General features: G+C 39.7%; 1 protein-coding gene across 8 annotated transcripts in view; it reads left to right on the forward strand.

Moving 5' to 3' along the window:
- The window catches only part of FHIT (fragile histidine triad diadenosine triphosphatase), a 1,524,027-nt gene that overhangs the window by 33,932 nt on the left and 1,474,336 nt on the right, over positions 1-15,759 (forward strand). For all 8 annotated transcript variants that reach the window (XR_009492299.1, XR_009492298.1, NM_001040646.1 and 5 more), the window contains 1 exon segment: positions 6,259-6,307. The gene's annotated coding sequence lies outside the window, so the exon portion shown is untranslated.

A 15,759-nucleotide genomic window follows, 5' to 3' on the forward strand; every position in this document is an offset into this window, starting at 1 on the left:
AGGGAATGAACCTTCAGATGATTCCAGGCCCCAGTTTTCAGGTCTTCCACCTGAGGCCTCAGGCATTGTCGCATCAGAATTCTTGTTCCCTAGAAACCATAATAGATATTAAATGATTATTATGAAGTCATTTTAAGTAGTTTGAACTGAATCAATACAGAGCCAATGCAAATACCTATTCTATTATTGCTAACTTGTACTTTGCTGAATATTAACTAATTTCTACCAACTTTCTTTCAGTTCCTATTTGCTTGGTGTGTAGTTTTCTATACTTTTCCTTTCAAAATCTCTGTTTTAGATGTGTTTCCTACAAACATCAGATAGCAAGGTTTTTAAACATTCATTTTGAAAAGAAATTATTTTAATAGATGCATTTAGTCTGCTTACTCTGATTACTGACATGTTGAAACTTATTTTACAGGCCCGTTTGTTGTTGGGCTGGTCCTGACATTTGTGTTTTCTATTTACTGTGCTTTCCTTTGCTTCTTTCTCCATTCTATTCCAATTTTCTAAAAAAAGAGAATTGGTTGTGTTTTCTATTCTCTAGATTGTTCCCTTCACTGGTTTGAATGTTTCTTTTCTTTTGATGATTGCTCTTATGTGTTTTAAAACTGTGAAATATAATATGCATATAAAATAATTTTTGAAAATGTATGTCTGCAGTTTAAAGACAATAATAAGCCAAACATCCAGATACCACTCCCCAAGCCAAGAAGTAGAGCATTGTCACATTCCAGAATCCTTTTAGAGAATTCCATCCTTACAAACTCTTCCCTTGCTCTCAAGATAAATATAGCCTGAATTCTGTATACATCATTCATTCTCTTGCTTTTCTTCATAGTTTTTGCCACTTTCATGTTGTATTTCAAAACAAGATAGTATTTATTTTTGTCCTTTTCAACATTTTATATGTGGAATAATATATACAGTCTTCTGTGACATGTTTCTTTTGTTTTACACCATAATTTTGAGGGCATACATGTTGATGTCTGTAACTGGTTCATTGATTTCTTGAAGCTGTATAATATTCCATTGTAAGAATCTGTACAAATGTAAATATGTTTATTCACTGATAGATGTTTCCATTGTCTTCAGTGTCTCTTGGCATCCTAACATTGATGATCTAAACATTTCTCTTTGAGCATATATGAAAGGATATCTTTGGTTTTGTACACAGAGAAAGAAATGCCAATATTCCTTAACAAGTTCATCAGTAGCTTTAATGCATATCTTTAGCAACCGAATCAGAATCTCTTGCTCCTAAACAATTCATCCTCTGCTCCTTTGTTCTGTATAATTCCAGCCAACCATTTGTGCATGCTCAGTCACTTCAGAAGTGTCCAACTCTTTGTGACCCTGTGGACCTCAGCCCTCCAGGCTCCTCAGTCCATCGGATTTTCCAGGCAAGAATATGGGCGTGTGTTGCCATGCCGTCCTCCAGGGGATCTTCCCTACCCAGTGATCGAACCCGCGGCTCCTGCGGCTCCTGCACTACGGGAAGATTCTTCACTTATTTCATCTTATTTGAAAACCCTTAAAACTGGTTGTTATTATAGGTTTTTTTTTTTTTTTTACAACCAGTCCTTATTAATTATTATCCAATATCCATTATTTGTTATTGAATTTACTAGATTTACCACCATACATGCTAATATAATTTGGTGAGCATTGCTTTTTGTTCCTCTTTCCTTCCTTCTGAAATCAATTCCTTTGTATTCAAGGATATCTTTTAGTATTCCTCTCAGCAAAAGTAAACTGCTGTGAGCAGGAAACAACTTTTCTTTTTTTTGAAAAATAACCTAGCTGTCATTGTTGAATGATAATCGGTTTAGCATGGCTATAGAGTTTTTCCCTGAACTTTTTTCCTTTTGGAACTTAAGACACGTTATTTCACTGCTGCCTTGCTGGTTTTTTTTTTTGTCATTCATGATTATTTTATGCAAGACAAGGTATTCAAGCAAGTGGAGCCTAGTTTCTCAGAAACTGGGAGGCAGGTTGTTCTCACTAGTTCACTTTAAGGCTTTCTTTCTATCTCTGGTGCTATGGTTTCCTTCTATTTTATCTACTTGTAGATTTGCTTTCATTTAGCTTGTTGAGGTCTTGGTATGCTCTTTTCAAGAGGATTCATATCTTTCATTCTAGAAAATCTACACTTTTTTTTTCATATTGATCTTATCTCTTTCTTTTAAGCTATACTGTACTTTGTTAAGCATTTCTATGTGGTTGGAGTAGAAAGGGATACTGCTTAATCTCTGTGCTGTTAGACCATAAATCTCTCAGGTTTTACAAAATGTATTTTGTTTTATCTAGTCTTCCCCAAATTATGTTTCTTTCAACACTATTTCAATCCACATAGCCTAGGGGGAAGGAGAAATTAAAAAAATTTTTTTTATGGAAGGATAATTGCTTTACAATTTTGTGCTGCTGCTGCTGCTGCTAAGTCACTTCAGTCATGTCCGACTCTGTGCGACCCCAAAAATGGCAGCCCACCAGGCTCCCCCGTCCCTGGGAGTCTCCAGGCAAGAACACTGGAGTGGGTTGCCATTTCCTTCTCCAATGCATGAAAGTGAAAAGTGAAAGTGAAGTCGCTCAGTCGTATCCGACTCTTAGCGACCCCATGGACTGCAGCCCACCAGGCTCCTCCATCCATGGGATTCTCCAGGCAAGAGTACTTGGAGTGGGGTGCCATTGCCTTCTCCGCAATTTTGTGCTGGTTTCTATCAAGTATCAACATGACTCAGCCACAGGTATGCATATGTCCCCTCCTTCTTGAACCTCCCTCCCATCTCCTACCCCATCCCACCCCTCAACATTGTAACAGAGCACTGGGTTGAACTCCCTGTGTCACAGAGCAAATTCCCACTGGCTATCTATTTTACATATGGTGGTGTATATATTTCCATGCTACTCTTTTTAGTCATCCCATCCTCTCCTTCCCCTACTGTGTCCACAAGTCTGTTCTCTGTGTCTGCCTCTTCATTGCTGCCCTGAGAAGGCAATGGCACTTTCCACTCCAGTACTCTTGCCTGGAAAATCCTATGGATGGAGGAGCCTGGTGGGCTACAGTGCTTGGGGTTGCTAAGAGTCGGACACGACTGAGCGACTTCAGTTTCACTTTTCACTTTCATGCATTGGAGAAGGAAATGGCAACCCACTCCAGTGTTCTTGCCTGGAGAATCCCAGGGACAGGGGAGCCTGGTGGGCTGCCGTCTATGGGGTCGCACAGAGTTGGACACGACTGAAGTGACTTAGCAGCAGCAGCAGTACCATCCTTCTAGATTCCATACACATGCGTTAATATACAATATTTGTCTTTCTCTTTCTGACTTACTTCACTCTGTACAATAGGCTCTAGGTTCATCCACCTCATTAGGGCTGACTCAAATGCATTCTTTTTATAGTTGAGTAATATTCTGTTATATATATTTACCACAATTTTTTCTTTTAGTTTTTTAAAAACTTTTTTAAATTGAAGGATAATTAGTTTATAATATTGTGTTGGTTTCTGCCATACATCAACATGAATCAGCCGTAGGTATACATATGTCTCCTCCCTCTTGTACCTCCCTGCTTCTTGCCTTCCTTTCCCACCCCTCTAAGTTGTCACAGAGCCCCGGTTTGAGTTTTCTGAGTCACATAGCAAATCCCACTGGCCATCTATTTTACATATGGTGATGTATATGGTTCCATGCTTCTCTCTCCATTTGCCTCACCCTTTTCTTCCCACACTGTGTCCATAAGTCTGTTCCCTCTGTCTTCATCTCCATTGCTGCCCTGGAAATAGGTTCGTCAGTGCCATCTTTCTAGGTTCCATATTATGCATTAATATATGATATTTGTTTTTCTTTCTGACTTACTTCACTCTATAATAGGCTCTAGGTTCATCCACCTCATTAGAACTGACTCAAATGCCTTGCTTTTCACGGCTGAGGAATATTCCATTGTATATATATACCACAGCTTCTCTATCCATTCATCTGTTGATGAGCATCTTGGTTCCTTCCTTGTCCTAGCTATTATAAAAAGTACTGTGCAATGAATATTGGGGTACATGTGTCTCTTTTAATTGTGGTTTTTCTTGGGGGTACATGCCCTGTAGTGGGATTGTTAGGGCATTTGGTACTTCTATTCCTATTATTTTAAGAAATCCCCATACCGTTTTCCATAATGATTGTTATCAATTTACATTCCCCCAACAGTGCAAAAGACTTCCTTTTTCTCCAAATCCTCTCCAGTATTTATTGTTTGTAGATTTTTTTAAATGATAGCCTTTCTGACTGGTGTGAGGTTATACATAACTGTAGTTTTGATTTGCATTTCTCTAATAGTGAACAATATTGAGCATCTTTTCATGTGTTTGTTGACCATCTGTATGTGGAAGGAGAAATTTTGATGTTCTATAGAGGCATCTTATCTCCTGCATTAACAATCTAAAGTTTATATCGTAGCCCCCAATCTGGCCTTGTTCTTTGGTGGTCATGCATCTGCGATGATGGGTTCTATGGTTTGATGGGGGCTGTGAAGAAAAATAGCCCAGTAGGGCCTGAAGCAGTTACTTAGGACACTGAAGGGAAAAAAAAGAACATGAGAAAACCATGGACTTGTTGACCGTTCCCAGTTGCTGCACCTTGAGAGATGTTAGGACCTAGACACAAATGAGGGGAATAGGCATATTCTATTTTTTTTTTTTAATACAGAGTGATCTCTCTTTTAAAAAAGTATTTATTTAGTTGGCTACACTGGGTCATAGTTCCAGCATGTGGAATCTTTAGTTGCAGCATGCAAACTCTTAACTGTGGCGTGTGGGATCTACTTCCCTGACCAGGGATGGAACCTGTGCCCCCTGTACTGGGAGCTCAGAATCTTAGCAACTAGGTCACCGTTTACTTATTTATTTGTAATAAAAAAAAAATCTCTTTACTTTTTTGGCTGTGGTGGGCCTTTGCTGCTGCATGTGGGCTTTCTCTAGTTGTAGCGAGCAGGGGCTACTCTTTGTCATGTGTAGGCTTCTCATTGTGGTGGCTTCTCTTGTTTCAAAGCACAGGCTGTAGCCGCTCAGGTTTCGGTAGTTGCAGCACATGGACTCGGTAGTTGTGGCTCGCAGGCTCTAGAGGGCTGGCTCAGTGGTCGTGTTGCATGGGCTTAGCTGCTCTGCGGCATGTGGGATCTTCCCAGAACAGGGATCGAACTGATATTCGATATTGCAAGGCATGTTCTTAACAATTGCACCACCAGGGAAGCTCCACCATTTATTTTTAATTATGGAATCAACGTATGAGTAATGGTGGACCATTAGAATCAGCCCTTGAAAGCTTAAATTCTTACTCCTGTTTAGCAGCTATGCTTTACCACCTTTCCTATCATGTTGACTTGTGTGCAGTTAGTGCATTGTTTTGGTCACAGGCAGCTTAATTTAACATGTCTAGATTTGATTTGAAAATGCCAAATGTAGCTTACTTTGTTTTGTGAGTTTCTCTCTACTGAGAGAAGGCTACACTCTTATCTTGAGAAAGGAGGATTGTATGTGTAAGCTTGCACACATATACTCATAGAGGGAAGTGGTGAGGTCTGGTTTGGGAGGGCCATGCACCTTGTATGGCTCAGTGCTAAAGAATCTGTATGCAATGCCAGAGACGCAGAAGATAGAGGTTCGATCCTTGGGTAGGGAAGATTCCCTGGTGGAGGAAATGGCTACCCACTTCAGTGTTCTTGCTGGAAAAACCCCATGGACACTGGAGCCTGGTGGGCTACAGTCCATGGAGTTGCAAAAAGCCAGACATGACTGAGCAACTAACACATACACCTCATATAAAGGGAAGAGGCTATTCCAAGTAAAACTTCCAGGGAAATGGAAATTGAGTGTGCAGGAAAGATGGTGCTAAATAATACAAAATGCTTGGTCAAATCAAGTGTGCTGCATAATGTTTGATTTGATTTTCATCTCCTCACTTTATAAGGCTTCTGTTGAGAAGTTCGCTCCCTTCTGTTAAGGACTTCATACCTCCAAAGGTTAGACTGTAGATTTGGCCAGGTTTGTGTGAGTCAATCCTGGGTGGATGTGTGTGCTGTTTTCAGTTTACAACCTTGTCTCTCATTGGCCTTTTGTGCAGGAGGTATGAGGCACGAATATTATTAGTGGTTTATTTGGCTAGCATCATGTATAATGGCATATGGAAATTCTACTTCGAGACATGGAGAGAAAACGTTTGCTGTTCTACTCGCAGATAACTCAGTGCTTTCGTTTTTATCTCTTTGTAGCTTTGAAGCTCAGCAAAGAAGGGAAATCCATTGAGAACAGTCTGTAAAGGTAAGTGTATTTATTACATGGCCTTGACAAACATTGCCTTTACAACATTGATTTTTCTTTTATTCAGAGATTTAAACACTCGGATTAAAGATATAGCTGACAGGACAACTTCCTTAACCACCTGCTTGTCCTCCCTCACAGGCAAAAGTGCTGAGCAATAGTTAGAAGGGAGAAGGAGGAAATAAAATGATGTGCTGAGGGTGGCCAAATGCAATTGTATGCTTGCTGACTTTTGCTTTCTTCTCAGCAGTTAAGACATTCCAGTGGCACTAAGTTTACTAAGATTAATGCTAGATGGAAAAAGAATGCACTTGTACCACTTCTGGTCAATAGTTAAGTAAAACCAGCTGGCCGAATAAAGCATTTAAGATAAAATGCAAAGTGGCATTTCAATTGGGTTGCATGAGATTTATCATGAAAGTCAGATGTGCTGTTGTGTAGAGGAGCTAGTTTTGTCGAAAGGAGAAAGCCAGCCAGTTTGGTGTAGCTAATTTCGTTCCCCCCGGTCACAGTGGACACTACTGAGTTACAGGAAATGAACTTCCAAGTTCAAAGCAATGGAGAAAGTACCTACTCAGCCTCCTGTGAAACATTACAATCAAGTTGGTTTTTACATGGAAAAATGTAATTGTTTCCTCTTTCCTAGGTATATTTATAAGCATACTTCTGTACAGCATTATTCTTTGATTCATTGTTTAATTTCTGTTCTGCATGAAGTATTTTAATTTAAAGAATTCATTCTGGGGAATTATAGGGCTGCAGTTTCATCAAGAGTCTTTGGTGGCCAGGGTGAAATATGCCATAATTTTACATTTGTTTTCATCATCAATTATGTTTTTGACAATTACAGGTTTTTTCCTGTCATTTTTATTACAGCAATCATGACCATGACCACTTTAGTTCAAGTTGGAAAAGCCATTTTGATTTACCTTATACTTTAAGTTATTCCTAACTTTGTGACAAATCTACCTCTGGAGCTGATTTTTAAATGTTTATTTTGAGGGCAATTTTACAGGGAAATTGGAGAAAATCCCTTTTGAATAATCAAAACGTGAGCTATAAAAATACTCTTTTGAGGGTTTTGCTTTGGGATGACTAAACTCAAATGCATGACAGCTGGTTGGCTTGGGATTTTTCTGTCATGGTTGGCCATCTTAAGATATAGATGATTCTTATTTTCAGCCGTGTAACTTACGTATCTCTGGACCACTGAGCCACATCTTGGAAAAAAGCTGTATTTGATAGATTTTAGAAATAAATTCTCATAAATTGTTGAAGTTAGTGATGCTGTAGCAGCCTTCAGAACCTTGCGATCTTTAGCTACAGTTATGGTGCTCTCTTTCTTCCTGGAAAATGTTTTCACAATGGTATAGTTTTATTTCCTCTACTCTCAGTGAAAACGTTTGTTATTCTGCTATTCTGGAGTCAGGCATAGATTTAGTTCTGGTCTGACTTTCATGAGTTATTGGACCATGTGCAAATTATTCACCTGCTCTGTGTCTCAGTTTCTTAGTTTGTGAAATGGGCATAATAATACTATTTTACTCCTAAAGCGGTTGTGGAGATTAAATGAATTATTATGTGTTGAGGGCTTGGAACAGGTCCTGGTCCATGATAAGGACTCAAGAGCTATTAGCTGCTGCTGCTCTTGTGAATATTACTGTCATCATCATCATCATGTGCATCCTCATGAATTTATTCTTTAGGTGTTTTGAGGTGTCTGTTCTCTTTGGAAGTGTCAGGATAACGTTTTGAAAACTATCATGTTGTTACTAAAGAAGGGTGAATTCTGCTTTGGCTTTAGGAGTGGAGTGAAAAGATAACTTTTGGTTAATAAGACAAGTGAGGCCTCTGTAAGTAAACAGTTGAAGTTTTGTAGACATGAGGGTAATCACTGTCTTTGGCTGTGTGTGGGCAGCTACTAACTAATAGAGTCTTAAGAAGCGAGTGATCTCTTGCTACCTAGTTACATGTAGGCATTTTTGAAGAAAGCCTTGGTAAGTTTAGACGACTTCTTTGCTCCTCCCCCTTTTTGTTTCTGGATGTATTTGTTTTCTCCTTTTAACAACATTTTATTTTCTTTTGACATAATTATACTAATTGGAACTGTACTCAGAGACCTTACTCAGGGCCCTACATTCAGCCTCAGGATAGGTGCATGACCACAAGCTTGGGTAAATGGGTGCTTCCTCTCTGGAAGTTGAATCTTGAGCTTAAGGATTCTCCTTTCTCCCAGGGGGCATTCTGCCCTGACAGTACCTCCCATGAGACCACTGTAGCCATTCCCATTTCCTAGCTTCCACTTCTGTCTTGGTCATTGATGGTCTCCCACCCTTATTTTCCAGTCTTTCATGGATTTGCTGAGCCTCAAATTTCCTTCCTGTAATCCTTCTTACATTAGTCATTTGGTTTCTGTTGCTTGCAGTCACAGAACTAAGTGACAGAGTACTTTACACATTAGGGAGTTAAATTTGGAATAAATGGGGCATGATTATAAGTTTACAGTTAAAATACCAGTCACTACTTTCTTCCATCATGTATAAAAATCTGAACATTTTACAGTAGATTAGATAAGGTGAAGAGTTCTCAATTATTTCAAAAATGGGCTCTTTTGCTGGACTCTTCACTACTCTTGTATTTGATAAAAATAAATCAGTTTTGGCTGTTTATCAAGCTCTCAAAGGATATGTGTGTATGTGGGTGGAGAGTTGGAAGTGAGAAGCAAGGAGGTCATCCTTTCAGTTTCTGGGGCCCAGATCTCTTTGTGACATGGGGATTGTGAAGGGACCGTGATTTCCTTCTACTTATCCCAGCATCCCAAAACAAAACTCTTTAAATATCTTTTTCTACTTTCCTCTGAAATTTTATTCCTCTTTTGAACACTTCTCTTGCCCTGCTGAACACCTTCTTTTCAATGGTGTGTAAAATGTGATGGAAAACTCAATTACTTAGGTCTCTGACGTTACTTGTGATTCCCGAGAATGGAAATGGACAAGTTTGCTCTATTTCCCCCTGAGTCCTGTTTGCTGACTACTCCTGTTTCTGTGTGGTGCCTACTACAAATCTGGTTAATGATTTTTTTCACAGGAACATCAATTTTGCACTCCTACTGTGAATAAATAGCATGGCAGCATTGTGTAGTGGAAAGAACCTTAGCTGAAGTGTTAGAAAACATGCTTTCTAGTTTGGGCTCTGCCGCTTGCTAGCTTTATGACTTTGGGAAGAAACCCAACAGTTTTTTTCACAGTCTCAGTTTCCTCACCTGTAAAATAGGATAACCTTTATCCTATCTACTGAATAGGGCTTTTCTCAGGATAACAATATATGTGAAAGTGCTTAGGGAACTAAAGTGCTATGCAATATCCATGTATTATTTTTGTGATTATTATGGTATATATTTATTAAACATTGAAAATTCAAAGGCTTATTTTATGAGACTGAATAGGAAAGTGGGGGGGGGGGCATAAAAAAGAAAAATAGAAACAAAACTCTGCATAGTGCTTGTGCTGGAATTCTGTCTGTGCCTCTAGCTCTCATTCCTCTGAAAGGCTCTGTGTCCCAGGAGGTTAACTTCTATTGTCAGCATTCCCCAGGCTCCCTTGCTCTCTGGTTTTCCACTGGAGTAGTCCGTGGAAGGCACGGGGTGAAAACCCGAGAATGCAAGGTTGAAATATTGTCCCCTGCCTTCCTTGGAGCACTGGCTGTATTCCTCTAAGGAAGGCCACCAGGGTTCCTGCCTGCAGCTGCAGCTCTTTCCACCATTTGGTAACTGCTCCTTCTGTTTGCCCCTCTAAGTCTGGGGGAGAACAGTTTATTTTTGCTAACCGCCGGCTGCTGGTTGTCTCTTCCCAGGTTCCCTTTACCTTGCCCACACCCTTCATTAAATTCACCCCAGTTACCCCAGGTGAAGGTGCTGTCTTTACCCTGATGTGAACTTGATAGCACAGAGGAACTTCTTTGTATTTCTTTCTGCCACTCTCAATTCAATTCAACAAATGTCTTTCTAGGACTTACAGTATGCCAGGGACATAGTAAATGTTTACTTACTATGAACTGGACATTTTGCTGGTATACTTGGAGGGATTATATCAATCAGTTTTTTAAAAGCAAGTTTTGGTAAATTGAAAAACTATGTTATTCCTAGTATATAAAAATATCCAGGATTATGTTTATACACATGGTGAATTATCTTTTAAAATCCATTTTTATTTTTATCATAGCAACATGCCCACATCATTTGGGTAAAACAGCACTAAAAAGCAAATATTGAAAAACCACACCCCCTCCTCTTCTAACTTCCCTAAATTGCAACTTTAACTCTGATACTTCTGGCATTTCTCTATCTGTTTTGAGTAACATGCTTTTACATTTTTTCCCTGATATTACAAGTTTAGCAGTAGCTCTTTGACACTTCCACTCCTTTGGTCACTACAGCCTCCTAAAATGATTATATTACAATTTTTTTTTGTTTAAATTGATATAATGTTTACATTGTTATGTTATTAGAGTTGGGAGTTGGTGATGGACAGGGAGGCCTGGCGTGCTGCAATTCATGGGGTCACAAAGAATCAGACATGACTGAGTGGCTGAACTGAACTGAACTGATGTCTTCTTAAACATATAACCTTTTGTCTTCTTTGGAATTAACATATGCTTTAAAAACATTGCTTACCTTATGAGGTAGGTAGTAATGGCATTTCTGCTTTATGGTTGTCGAAACTGAGGAAGTCTTAAGTATTTTGCCTAGAGTCACACAGCTATTAAGTGTTAGATTTGGAATTAGACTCCAGCTAGTCTGCCTACTCTGACCAACCTAGACAGCATATTAAAAATCAGAGACATTACTTTGCCAACAAAGGTCCATCTAGTCAAGGCTATGGTTTTTCCAGTGGTCATTTATGGATGTGAGAGTTGGACTGTGAAGAAAGCTGAGTGCCGAAGAATTGATGGTTTTGAACTGTGGTGTTGGAGAAGACTCCTGAGAGTCCCTTGGACTGCAAGGAGATCCAACCAGTCCATCCTAAAGGAGATCAGTCCTGAGTGTTCACTGGAAGGACTGATGCTGAAGCTGAAACTCCAGTACTTTGGCCACCTGATGCGAAGAGTTGACTCATTGGAAAAAACCCTGATGCTGGGAGGGATTGGGGGCAGGAGGAGAAGGGGACGACAGAGGATGAGATGGCTGGATGGCATCACCAACTTGATGGACATGGGTTTGGGTAGACTCTGTGAGTTGGTGATGGACAGGGAGGCCTGGTGTGCTGCGATTCATGGGGTCGCAAAGAGTTGGACACAACTAAGCGACTGAACTGAACTGAACTAACTGAGTCTGCCTACAAAGCCTGCTTTCCTAATCATGACATTATTTACAAACACTGTCAGCTCAGCTGTTATCCTAATGGCTACATTAAAAAATAAACAAGAAAACCCCCCCACCCCAAACCAATAAAATCAGACTTGAGTTCTATCTTCCAAGATTCAGAATCAGTAGTTCTGGGGAGGGGATCAAGAATCTGTATTTTTAAAATACAGATTCCATTTGATTGCATTGATCAGGTTTTGAGAACTTCAGTTGTATAATCCTACCATTATCATAATCACCTTCATTACCATCATGATCGTCAACATCACCATCCCCACCAGCATCATCACCACCTCCATCAGCAGCAACAAATGACAGTTTTGCACAGTGCTCTCAGGAGCTGAGTAGAAATTCTGTATCCAAAAAAGCAGCTTCTTTTTGACCTCTGAGGTGAGATCACACTGGTGGGTGATTCAGGTAACAGTTTATCCAGTCATTTTTAAGTTTGGCAAGTGCTCTGGGAGGAACTGTGCCCATAGAAGTGGACAGGGTAATTTTTTTCAGCTCAGCTGTTTGTTGCTTTATCTGTTATAATGGCCATGAGAATATTGTACCTGTACTTAACCCTGACCTTAAAGGGACTCCTTTTTTTTTTTTTTTTTCCTGAGAGTTCCCAACGGTGACATCTGGAGAAATACAAAGCTCAAATAAAGGAGAATTTTTTATGTCTTTGTTCTGTTTGATTTCCATGCTCCCCATCTCCCTGATGCTTGTGGCATTTCTTGTTTATCTGGCAGGAGAGAAGCAGTAAAATTCTGCCTGGGGTTTTCTCATCCCTAGGTGTGAAATTATTTCAGAACTATAATAATAATACTTTGCATTTCTACAGTTATTTATTTGAAGATCTAAAAGTGTTAATAGAGCTTCCCAGCACCCTCTGAAGTAGGTAAGTATTATTAGAGAAGATTTTCTCCAAGAACATTTTCACTTCATATCCCATGTGTAACTTGAAAATGCTTTTGTGTTATTTGGGAATCTCAAACCATATAAAGTGCCTTGCATCTAGGGCACTTCTTTTCTCTATATTTAATTTTCATTAATTCCCGGCACACTGAGGGAAATATAGTCATTTCTCATGAGTGGGTGTGGCATTATTTAGAGAAAATTAAAATAATTCTTTTATTAAAATAAAAATAAAATCAAAATCAAATTAAAATTAAAATTCTTTTATTGCCTTGTATTTGGACATTTTGAAAATGTTCTGTAGTATTCATCAGCTATGGAACTGTCTATGTCACAGTTAATTTTCCTTTTTTAAGGTAGCAGGACTTGTAATACATTGAACTTGGCCTGATAGAATGGTGTCCTTTGAGAGCTCATGACATGTCAAGCCAGTTAAAAATACAAACCTAGTTTGCATTCTGAGTTAAAGGTTTAATTTTGAAAAATTGTTTTGAATGTTACATGCATGAATTTTAATCAGTAGTGTTTAGGGTTTCGGCTCACTTAGTGTCATTGATGCAGAAGTGCTGTATGTCTGCCCTTGCATAGAACAGTCAGGAAAAGCCCTTCTAATTCTTGTCCACACCGGGCACCCTGGGAAGCTCTTTCTGTGCAGTATCAGGTGACCCTGCTGTCAGTGCAAAGGCCACAGGCACAGGATCTTTCACTGTGTCTTCAGGGCTTCAGTATTTATTTTCCCAGCATCCTCTCACAATTCCCACTGAAAGGTCTTATCACTTCTCTAGACTTTCTGTTAGGAAACAGGGTACCAACCTTCACAACTTGAAGGAACTGGAAAAACCTCTAACCTCTCCTCAGTCTTGAGAAAGTCTGATTTTCTGGAAATAAGATCAAAGGAAACAGAACAGTTTAAATGAAATAGAACAATCGAAATTTGTCTTTATCCCTGTCTTTTCTGCTGGTATCTAGCACCATGAATTTAGGCTTTTGGGGAAAAAACAAACAAACAAACAAAAAACTAGTGAAGGTTGGAGTTTTAAAGGTTGGAGAATACTTCTAGTGCTTTCTGCTTTTGGACATGCCCCCAGTGCAGAATGCAAAGTCTGCCGAGGTTCTTGAGATGAGAAAGGGAAGGATATACACAGGAGGGATAACAAAATGCGCAAATTGATCTCTTTAAATTATGCTGCCCCAAATTTGCCACTGAGACAAGGTGATGCGTCAGCATTTGCGGAGTGCTTTATGACTCTCATGATGGAGAGATGTGTGTCGGAGGATCACGGGGTTAATACTTTCCCTGGCATCTCAGTTGTCTTCCTTTTGGGGAAAAGTTCACTTAAGACCCATCATCTAAAGATTTGGAGGGATATGGGCAGAATTATGAATCTCTAGACTATTTTCTCCAGAGGCATTTGCTCAAAGGAGGTCACATTAATTTGCTGCTAATTATATGAAGCTGGATTTATCGGTGAAGATGGTTTTGGCAGCAAATAATCAAAAAGTCTACTCAAAAGGGTTTAAACAATAAGGGAATTAAAAAAAAGAAGCTAACTACACTCTCCATGTCTACCTGCTGAGCCCCATGGATGTCATGATTGATGGAAAGGCATTACAGAACGCTGACTCTGAGTGTTCGGAATCCAACCTCAATCCACTTTTCCCTGGTGCCAAGCAACTGGGGACCCACCAGGGTGCCTTTGATGGTTGTCACTGTGCAGTAGAGGAAGGATTTCGAGCACTTGGCTATTGACAGATTGCTGAGCATTGTCAGTTATTTTGTGAACCTCTCTACTCAGTTACATTTGAACACAAAATAAAACCCATCAGAATAAAGAAAATGAATTTTCTCAAGGAGCTAAACATCCTGAGGGAGGCAGTTTCAGGTTTTGTTAATTCAGCAGCTCAACAATGTCCTTAAAGCCTTCATTTCATGCTTTATTTTTTTCCTCTGCTGTCTTCAGTGCACTGACTTGGTCCTCAGACTAGCTGCCCTCATGGTTCTAATATGGCTGCTTCATTCTGGGGAGCTATCCCCCATACAAGTAGCATCCACTGGTATAAGAGACTGTCTGTTCTTATAAAGGACTGTCTGTCCTTTTTAAATGCAAGGGCCCTTTTTGGTAACCGCTCCAGCGGGCTTCTCCTTGGGTTGCGTTTGGCTGACTGCAGCTTTACCTGCTTCTTCCGAAGTCAGACACTGGCACGTGGGATGGGATTACCTTGATTGCCTTAGATTGGTGCTTTCCAATCTAAGTTTGTTCATGTCATGGTACACATAGAAAATGATAACATTTGGTCAGAACATTAAGTAAACGGAATAGGCTGCTTACAGCTGGAGGTGACTGGGTGCGTGTAGGTGTGTGTGTTGAGGGTGTGGGTGGGGATTCTGGCTGACCTGACTCCTCCTGACTGGCTGCCCTAGGGACTAAAGGGGTGGATATCTGAGTAGCTATAACCCATTTTCTGGTTTCAACTAATCAGGATTTACTCCTGAGTGGGATAATCTCATTTTGCTTAGGCACTTGGCTTTGTGGAGATATGACACCCCAATAAATAAAATTGGGGTTTTACCTGTAAGGTAGAAGAGGGGATGCTGTTCAATAGACCCTCAGCTATGTCTGCTGTGTGTTTCCTGTCTTTGCATATATACCTAATGCCCTTCTTTATTGCCTTGTTGAGAAAGGACCAAATCTTCCAAATTTTAAGTGCTCAGGAATTATTTGTATATCAAATGAATGAATATGTACTTGTGTATGAGACTAAGCTATGCACTCAATGCCACTGACTTCCTGTGGTGTGCCAGGAATGTGCCTTATGAAGTGTAAGAAACATGGTCCCTGCTGATGAGTTTACACCCTAGGGAGGGAGACCAAGCATAACTATTAAACAAACAATGCATGCATTATTAAAAATTATGTTAAGTCCTATACAGGAAACAACAGAAGGCAAAACAGAGCAAACCTCCTCCTATGGTGTGATCTGGGAGGGCTTCTTTGAATTAATGACATTTTAGTTAAGACCTGAAAGAAGAATAAGGGGATGTATATGTATGTGTGTGTGTGTGTGTGTGTGACAATCAGTCATGCAGAATGGGAAAAGAGGGTTTATAGTTTTGATCCTTGTAACTATGTCTTAGGTGTCATTTGTTTTCAAGAAACAAAGAAAGAAAGTGAAGTTGCTTAGTATT

The sequence above is a fragment of the Bos taurus genome, chromosome 22 (assembly GCF_002263795.3).
Source record: "Bos taurus isolate L1 Dominette 01449 registration number 42190680 breed Hereford chromosome 22, ARS-UCD2.0, whole genome shotgun sequence".
Lineage (NCBI taxonomy): Eukaryota > Metazoa > Chordata > Mammalia > Artiodactyla > Bovidae > Bos > Bos taurus.